We start from the raw sequence: 10644 nt of genomic DNA on the forward strand, positions 1-10644 counted from the left end.
GCTTAGCATTAAGCCTGGAAACAGAGGGAAACTGCTAGCCTGGCTCTGTCAACAAGTCAGAAATGAAGATACTGTATGTCGATGATGGACCACTATATCCAATAAATTTGGGTTCGCATACATTTTCAGTTACCTCCGTTTTATAAAGCACAGACTCAGATATTTAAAATTACTTTTTTAGGGTGTAATTTTGACTTGGAAGTTATGTGAAGGCCTTAAGGATTACGATGCCTCCGGTATGACATAATTGTGATGTGTAGCTTTCTACAGGGTTCCCACGGTCATGGAAAAGTCATGGAATTTAGTTTTGTGTAATGACATTGTTACAGCAATCGTCCTGGGATAACCCTCCACGTAATGTAACATAACAGCCAATTTATTTTCTGTAGCTGTTGACGTAACGTAGCTCTGATGTTTCATTTACCATCACGTACGTTTCTTCAATTCATTTTAGCCGCTGAAATTATGTTTTGAGTAGAGTCTGAATCTGATGTTCAAAAAGCGTCAGGCAAGTTTGGCAAGGAAAAAATGATGGGTTCTTGAAAAGCCACAGAAAAGTTTTGAAATTTTGTTCATAAAAAGGTGTGGGAACCGTATCACTAATTAGTATCTCGTTTCTTTGACACCTACAAAAAGGAAAAGCAACAACTTCCTGTTTTACAGAAGGGTTAAGCACCAGACTATTTCAGGGATCTTCCAGTAAAGAAATAGTCCAGCCACATAATCTCCTGTCATTCTTAGATTTACGTTTCAGGGAGCGTTGGAGGATTTTTAGACCTTTGGACGGAGCCAGGCTAGCTGTTCCCACGCATTTCCAGTCTTCGTGCTAAGCTAACTGGCTACTGGATGTACTTTAATATTTAACACAGAGACATGAGATTCCCAAATTCCCGGAAATGTCAAACTATTCCTTCAACACTGCCTCCTATCTGTGAAGCTCTCCACTTCATCAGGTGCTCATTATCCATCAACATGTACAAACGTTCATATTCATGATCCAGTAAATGTTGTGAAAGACATTTTTAAGCTCTGTGATCGGAGAAACTGGTAGTTTTGGTACTTTCTGTTGTTTTTTTTAACTCATGGGGTTGATGCTTTCTCAATAAGCTAGTGACAGTTTTATATTTTCATTATGGGGTCAATGAGCATTCACTAAAGCCATGATGAACAGGTTTGATGCTCACATTTCTTAGCTGAACGCAGCAGCACACAGACTGCTCTACCAAGGATCTGTATATAGTCATTTCAAAAAATTAACAAAAACTGAAAAAAAAAAAAAAATATAAACTTGGTACTTAGCCACATCCTGGCGACAAAAAATACCTACCAAATATTTAAATGCCAAATTGTTTTTCCTGTTTTATTTTTGTTTCCCCTCAGCAGTAACATTCATGTGATTTACTGTAAATGTAAATGCTGTTTTGATACTACCAATGCTAATACTAACTCTCATTGTTCTCCAGTGTTTTTTTTTTCCTCCAGTAGATCAACTTGTTCCCTTTTTTTGTATTAATTTAACTGTCAAATTATTTTATTGCCTTCTTTCAGGTTTGGGGTGTTTCCCCCTTTTTAAGCTGTTGTATATGTGATTTTAAAAGTTTTATATACACTAGTTTGAGATTTTCAGAGGCAAATAGTTTTGAAACTTTTTATTTTGTAAGAGTTTCTATTATCTTTTAGACTTTTTTGTTGCTTTTGTATTTATGTTTTTGTTTGTTTGTAGAAGGATTGCTTACGTGGTTGGTGTTCATCTCGTTGTTCAGGGGATGTTGTGCCGATGAGCCATGTTGTCAGGAGCAGACCGGGGCTGATTACCAGCCGGAGCTGTTTTTGTTAGTCTTTGTTTTGTAGCCAAAATGGAGCCTGATACATTTGCTGGCATGTATTTGGAAATTCAAGGTCGCTGCCTACACGAGCTGCCACACAGTTACAGAAACATCTTGACACTGGTTCAAGGCCTTTTACCTCCAGAGAAACAAAAGAATTCAATCAAGAAAACACTTGTTTCCTGTAAGTGTGTCAGCGAGTGTCAGCTGACTTTGACTTCAGAGGAGTCATTCTGATTAGATTTGGACTTAATCTGTCAGCACATGAATCAACTTCACTGTCTTTTCTTGAGGGAGTGAATATCTCCGAGGTCAGCTGCCTCGAGCAGAAGGAAGAGGAAACAATAAAAAACATTTCAGTTGGTAATCAGCCTAGGGTCTGGTCAACGAGCATGGAAGAGATAACGTATGTTCTGCTGCTTAATGTCACAAACATCACATGTGAATCACCAATGGAGTGGAGAAGCCAATGAATCATTGGTTTCTGCATGCAGGTTCTGATTTATTATTGGAAATAAAGCTATTTTTATGCACATTAACATTTTAAAATGCTGTCTTTGTTTCTGTATTGATGTTTACTGAGTGAAAAAAATCATGTGGGAAGAGTCAGTTGACACGGTGCCTCTTGGGTGCTTATCTTCTGACTTGGTAACAACAAACAATGGGAAATTCCCTTTACTGGAATGGCGGACCCCACCACTAAAACTGCTTCATACAGAGGTCGTTATACATTTCATGGCTATTGCTGATTAAATATGAGGTTTGGTTTTACTTTAAAACATTATTATTATCATTCAGTAATATTCAGTGGATAACCTTCCACATAATGTGACGTAACAGCAAATTTATTTTCTGTAGCTGTCGACGTGATGTAGCTCTGACGTTTTGTTTACCATCACGTATGTTTCTTCATCTTGTCCCCGTATTCCATTTCTCCCTTCATGAATGATGGCTAGCTTAAATTATGTTAGAATAAAGGTTGAGTCTAATATGTTTGAAAAACACCAGGCAAGTGGGAGAAAAAAATATAATTGGTCTTTGAAAAGTTGTGCAAAAATTTTGTCCATGAAAATGTGTGCGAATCCTGTTATCATTTTATTTTGACCATTATTTAAAGTTATTTGTCGTCTCCTACCGTCGTATCTTGCTTGAACTACACTGCACTGCCTCCAAGATCTCTGCTCTGTTTTATCTGTGTCCGTAAGCTTTCAGTAAACGTGCACAAATATGGACAAAATGAATCCATAGTACAGACAGAAGGCTCCGTCTGTCTCTGTTTCCATATCCAACAACCACAAATGAGCCCTTGGACAGCATGCTGGCATCACAGAAGCAAAAGAGACATGCACGTGTGACATGTAACACAACAGTGTTGGCCTCTAGTGTGACATATGGCATGCGCCAGCAGCGCTTTATAAACAATAACAATGGCTTTAACGTGGCAACAACAATCGTTTACCTTCCCTGTTATATGGCAGCTGATCTCGTCCTTTGCTTGGAGGGTAAGGAGCTCCTGGACATCATTGTTTTCACTATTTGCGGATATTTTCTGCTGCTGTTCTTCTGTGAGTTAGCTGCTAACTGCTATCAGCTACATTTTTAATCTCCCACGGTGGCACCCGTGACACCCATGATCCCATCTTGCTGGCTCTCCCTTAGACAGAAGTTGTTTTGGCGCTGTTACCTCCTCCAATGTCAACTTAAAGATGGGACAACTCTGTCACCCCCATTCTGCGATTGTACCTTCATACAGAAAAGCAACGCGGAATAACTGCGTGAAATTCCCGCCTTTAACAGGACGTGTAAAAGGGGCTATTGGTTGCTTATCAATTCCAAGATCACATATAACCTCAGTGGTGATGGAAGAAGTGCTCAGATCTTTTACTTCAGTAAAACCAGCAACACAACAGTGTAGAAATACTCTGGTACATGTGAAAATCCAGCATTTACAACTATTCAGAACTGCTATTTTAGAGTAATATACATCATATTGTTGGATTATAATTCCTGATGCATTAATGTGTGTATGACTTCAGTGTTGTAGCTGGTAAAAGTGGATCTCATTTCAAGTACGTTATATACTGCAGGGTATTTTAACCTGTAAAAGTACATCAAAATGTATCATCATGGTTTTTAATTAACAATCTGAATCTGAAAACTTTTTAAATAAATGTAGTGCCTTAAAAAGTGCAATACTTCCCTCTGAGGCGCAGTGGAGTACAAGTATAAAGAAGCATATAATGGACATACTCAAGTAAAGTACAAGTACTTGAAAATTGTACTGTGGCACAGCACTTGTGTAAATGTACTTAGTTATTTTCCACCACTGCACCTCAGTGTTGCGGTGCTTGAGAGTCGAGGCCACACTGTGACTTTCCCAGCCCTTTGACGACATTCCAGGTGTCAGATTTCCTCCATTGTCCCTCGTGCTCAGGACTCACCTGTGTCCTTTTGTCTGCTGTTCACTGTCATGGACACAAAGGAAGGACAGGAGACGAACTGCAGCCGAAGCACGGACGTGATGAGAGAAGAAACGGTACAGAAACTGTAACATGGGATAAACTGCAGAAAGTTTCAGGGAGATGTACAAAGTTTGGAGGGTGTTGAGTTCAAGTTATAGAAGCAGTTTTAGATACAAACAGCATGAGACCTTCCAGTTTGATAAAGACAATAAATCCCGGCCAGCTTCATGGTCACTGACCTTTGACCTCTCTGCAAGAGAAGAGGATTTTCCCTAAAAAGGATACGAAACCAACAACAAAAACATGCTTTTGACAAAAGAAACACCTCCTGTGAAAAGATATCTGTCAATTATTAGAGGAAGACCTGCTGGTCACGCACAGAAAATATTTTGATAAGACTTTTATAGATAAGATATAATTTTAAAGCAGAGATTGAAATACGTACGGTAAGTGAACAAAAGCTCTGATTTTTCTGTGTGTGTGTGTGTTGTTGACATTCATACAGAGCCAACAGACATGTTGTTGCCTGTCGGCCTCTGTGCTGCAGGGAGAAACACACTCACAGGTGACGGCAAACACTAACGAATACAACACACACACAAATTCCAGTACAAACAACTTTATACGTCGTCTTTTACCCCCATGTCTCACACACACACACACACACACACACACACACACACACACACACATACGCAGGTTGACTCACACTGTTCTGAGGGACAGACAGGGAAAACTCGACAGTGTACTTGTTTGCTAAGTCTCTGCGGAGCCAAAAATAAACACAAACTGGGGTTAAAGTGCAATTTAGAAATTATTTCTTTATTCTCTTTCACTGCCTCGACACTGTGGATCACAGAGTCATGACTGCGAGGCTCAGACAGTAGGCAGCTGTCTCTGGGAATAGGAGGACTGGTTTGCCTTCTATCTTTCAGATAGGAGTTTCTCTGTGTCTCTTTGTCCTTTCAGGTCTGATGCTGCTGCTCTATCCTGCGGTGCACCTCAGGGCTCCATCTTAGGTCCTCTACTTTTTACTATATATATGCTTCCACTTGGTCACACTTAGCAATGTCAGAGGTTTATCCTATCACGACATTCAGCTGTATGTCTCCTTTAAGCCTGATTACGATGACAAACTCTCTTGCACAACTGTTAGATAGCCATTATACTTGTCCAACTACTTTTTACAGCTAAACATGGACAAGACGGAGGTTCTGATAATTGTTTCAGACATTGTAGCTTCCGAGGTTGCCCAGAGTATTTGGTCCCTCTCCTCAATTTACAGGCAAAATAGGAAATCTTGCTGACTCATATTTGTTTTTTGTTTTTTGTTTTTTACAGTTAATGTAACAGGTTAGTACTCTTGCATTGTGAAGATTAAATAATGACCGACTCTCCAACACCGTTCGGCTTGGAGCCATGTTTATTTCGGCACTGGTGAATATAAAACAAGAAAATCAGCCTCCACAGCTAGCTCTCATTAACAGTGTAGCTCAACATGCACTGAAACAATATTAAACAAAACGAATAAATAATCAAACAGCCATACCACCTGGATTAGCTGTGGCTAACAGCTAAAAAGCTAATAAAGTTACCATCACAGTAACCTGCACAGCTACTTGCTCCAAATATATCTTCAGTTTTCGTAAGGTGAACCTGTTACAGTCCTGCTCTGTGTCCAGGGGCCCTTATATTTTTTGTTAAAGACTATCTGATGTATATCTTTACATGATATTAGTATCTGTCTTTGTTTTCACGTTTCATTATTGTGAGGATGTTTTTTTGTTTTGTTTTGCTTTGCTTTGCTTTGTTGCATTTATTCAGTTCATCATTTTTCTGTTTTATGTTGTTAAATTCTCTTTATGTGTCATGTCTGGTTTCATTTCTTTCCTTTGTGTGTTTTCCCTCCAGTCTTGACTAGCTGTGCAGTCACCTCACCTCCTGCTCACCTGTTTGCATTTCCCAATCAGTCACTCCCTATTTATAGCGTCCCAGTTCTGTTGGTCTGTGACAGTTTGTTGTCTGTGTTTCTTCCAGTGAATTGTTTGAGCCGGTTCTTCTTTGTGATGTGTTTTTCCCACAGTTTAGTTCTGGGTGTGTTTTAGATTTTCTTCTGCCTGTTGCCTATTGTGCCATTACCTGCAGCTCTTTTGGGTTATCAACATATTTGACAATAAATTTTTGCACTTTTCCTGCCTGTGTCATCATCAGTCAGAACTGTACTTGGGTCCAAACCTACTTTGTTGAAACTTCTGACATAACCAGGTTATTTTAGGGTTAAAGAGACACTGTGCATCTACACATAGATGAAAGGCTCGTACTCGTGACAGCACAAGATGTAAACTTTAGTAGCGTCCTCTGCAGCGGAGCTGTAACGTTATTTAGCTCAGTGGTGCCAGGTGAGCTCACAGTAGATGCACCTTCTGTGTGGTGAGTCGGTTGGCGGGTGTAATTCAGTAGAAAGGAAATAGTTCCCACATGAAACGGTCACGGTGGTTTATCTTGAGGAACTGGGTCATAATTTCTGGAAAGACACATTGTTGTTGAGTTATTCAAATGTTTTTTTTATTCAGAGCTTTGAGCACCACAGGCCAAGCGCCATCTAGTTCAGTTATGTTGGAGAGAAGTCAGACATCTCTACAGCCATGGATCACTGAGCAGGCTCACCATGTGCAGCCCCATCGCCCACCCCCTGATGTGTTCAAAAGCACACAACTCAAAATGACCTCAAAGAGACACAAATCAACCACAAGGAGACCCAAAATAACGACAATCAGATACAAGATGACTAATCAGACACACAAAATGACCATTTTAGTTAAGCGTGTTAGCATGCTAACAGACGGAAAGTGAAAAACAGAGACACATAAAATAACCTTAAAGACACAAAAAAGGACCACCAAAGAGAAAATAACATTAAAGACACACACAGATACAAAATGAAGCCAAAGACACACAAAATGGACAAAAGATAGAAAAGAACATCGAAGAGACACAAAACAACCACAAGGAGACACAAAATGACCATTTGGGTTAAGCGTGTTAGCATGCTAACAGATGGAAAGTGAAAGCCAGAGAAGTCATTGAGATATGTCATGTGGGAGCTATGAAACACTGCACAGAGTTTTGTTTCAATCCGTATCGTAGATGTTTAGATATTTCACTGTACAGCAGGTGGTGCTGCAGGAACAGTCATGGGATCATTTAGGTCTTTCGGATTCATCCTCTGGGGACCACAGTCTGACCACAGTTCATCCAGTAGGTGTTGAGATATTTCAGTGTGGACCAAAGTTGTGGACAGAGCACCAGCGCCTCCCTGCAGCCACAACACCAGCATGAACATGTACTGTGTATGTTTGGTATTTTGGACTTAACAACATATACAGTCATCACACATTCTTTTCTTATCTCGGTTTGTTTTGAGGATCTTTGGCTGACAGTACACACATGTGCTCATACACACACACCTTCACACACACACACACACACACACACACACACACACCTTCACACACACTATCCTGTGTGAGTCTTTTGGAGCATTTATGGGAATTTCCCAAAACGTGTTGCACCAGGCAGAATGTTTTTTTTTCTTTCATTCTGTGAGCTCGTCCATCACTTCTCTTTTATTCACTGAGCATCTCGGAGAACATTTCAACATCTCTGTGTGTCTTTATCTGCCTCTATCTCTGCTGCGCTCTGCTTTTATAAAGAACGAAACACAATCTGTCATGAGCACTCATTTCAGCCCGAGGCTCTGGATTCAAACAGAACAGTCGTAAATTATAAAAACAAATTGCATCAGAGGTACTTTTTTTGGACTTCTTTTTTTTCTAAGCAGTACAGGCAATTAATTTTAAAGGAATCGCCGCAATGAAAGGATTCAACTCAAATCTTTTATGTCGAGTTTAACTTGGGTGAACTGCAATCTTGAAACCCATCAGCTGTCAGTCCACGATTTCGCCTCTCAGGGCAACGGACATATTTTGGGGGGGTCCAGTGTAGCCAGCGGATATCAAGATAACGGTCTGCTGGAGGGGCCCCAACAGACTCTAGAACCGCCACTGATAATGTGGCTATCTGGACCAAGACTTCCTCTTTCACGTGCTGGTCACCATTTACAATCTGATTAGTGATTTAAGGAACGAGAATGGAGTTGAAGTTGAGAGACGTCTTTGACCTTATGGTTTCACAAGTAGCCAGCTAGGAGAGCCAATGAAAAGCTAAATCATCATCAGACCATAGCTGATGGGTTCTCAGATTGCATTTTGGCCAGCGTGCTCTCCACACAGACTGTTTACCTGCTGCTCAAACGTGATTGGTCAATACTATTTGGACTATAAATGGAAGCCAGAATAGTTCGCATAACAAAACCTTGTAACGTTGCCAACAGATTTTACATACAGATATCGGTAACACTTTACAATAAGGTACACAAAATTAGAGTAGTTACTGAGGAACTAATGAGGAACGAATGAGGAACTAACTATTAGTTAATGGTCAGTTCCTCAGTAACTCATGATCAAATTTCAGAGGAGTACTGAGGAACTTATGACGAACTATTGAGTAGTTACTGAGAAACTAAGGTACACAAAATTAGAGTAGTTACTGAGGAACGAATGAGGAACTAATGATGAACTAATGATGAACTATTAGTTAATGGTCAGTTCTTCATTAACTCATGATCAAATTTCATAGAGGGGTTAATCACGATTTAATAATTAGTGAACTAGTTACTTCATCAGTGCAGAATCATTACTCAATAACCCGTCCATTAGTTAACCTTTTTATGTCCTAAAGTAAAGTGACACATAATAAGTAGTCTTTCATTACATTATCATCATCTTTACAATTAGTTCATTAACAAAAAAAATCAGACAGCAGGATTCTTGAGAAGAGTTTAATTCATTATTTTCAGACCACATACACATTAATATGACCATCCATGTTATTCTGTACGATGATGCCTTAGAAATAAATATGATAGTGTGTCACATTTTAGGTAGGCTAAGCTTAAAGAATTTATCATGGGGGCTGCGTGTAAAGTACTGTATACTGATCACACCGTTGTTCACAGTACAGTTGTTTGAGGTGCACAAAATTTAAAGTAGTTACTATGAAACAAATTTGGAACTAATGAGGAACTAACTATTAGTTAATGGTCAGTTCTTCAGTAACTCCTGATCAAATTTCAGTAGTTACTGAGGAACTAATGAGGAACTAACTATTACTGAATCATTACCCACTCATTAGTTACCCTTTTTGTGTACCCTAAAGTAAAGTGAGACATCAAAATGAGTAGGTAATGATTCAGTACTCATTATCTACTCATTTTGATGTCTCACTTTAAAATGAGTAGGTAATGAGTACTGAATCATTAGCTACTCATTAGTTACTCTTTTTGTGTAGCCTACCCTAAAGTAAAGTGAGACATCAAAATGAGTAGATAGTGATTCAGTACTCATTACCTACTCATTTTGATGTCTCACTTTACTTTAGGGTACACAAAAAAGGTAGGTAATGATTAAGTAACAGTTAGTTCCTCATTAGTTCCTCAGTAACTACTCCTCTGAAATTTGATCAGGACTTACTGAAGAACTGACCATTAACTAATAGTTAGTTCATCATTCATTCCAAATTTTCGGCTGATTGAGCATGTTCAGTCGGCGGCGGAGCTTGTCAGTGACAGAGATCACTCTGATTGGCTGTTCAGGTTTTATTTCCTCGCCCCTGTAGCGAGTGAATCTGCCTGTAGTGAAACGGGGGCTAACCGGTGCTTCCTCCTCAGGCTCCACTTCACTCAGCTGCCCCACAGACCCGCTGCTTCTTCACACTTTAACCTGAATAACAAACCGGAGCTAGCTGGGAGCGGCTAGCGGAGCGTTAGCCGCAGCATGACCGGAGGGAAGCAGCCAGTTAGCCTCCGCTAGTCTCTGAGCTAGCCCCGGCTCTCCGTTTGGATCCAACCGGAGCACCGAGCCCTGGTTTGTTATTCAGGTTAAAGTGGGAAGAAGCAGCAGGTTTGTCGGGCAGCTGAGTGAAGTTGAGTGAAGTGGAGCCTGTGGAGGAAACACCGGGACCGTCTGGATGTAATAGTCCGTGGAAGTGCTGCGGTGCTCGGCTGCACAGATAGGAAACCCCTCGGCTGACAGGATGTATCACTCTCTCACTCCACGCTACTTTGTTGATCTCATGCATTCAACGGACTTCCGGTTTCCCTTTTTGCGTTATTTCCTTTCACGCAGGTGCAGAACGTACGTGCTACTTGGCCGTCGGATGTAGTCTTCTTTTTTTCCCCCACAACTTTATTTAAGACAGGAAGTTTACAGAATGCAGATCTTCAACATTACACATAT

The sequence above is a fragment of the Epinephelus lanceolatus genome, chromosome 1 (assembly GCF_041903045.1).
Source record: "Epinephelus lanceolatus isolate andai-2023 chromosome 1, ASM4190304v1, whole genome shotgun sequence".
Taxonomy (NCBI): domain Eukaryota; kingdom Metazoa; phylum Chordata; class Actinopteri; order Perciformes; family Serranidae; genus Epinephelus; species Epinephelus lanceolatus.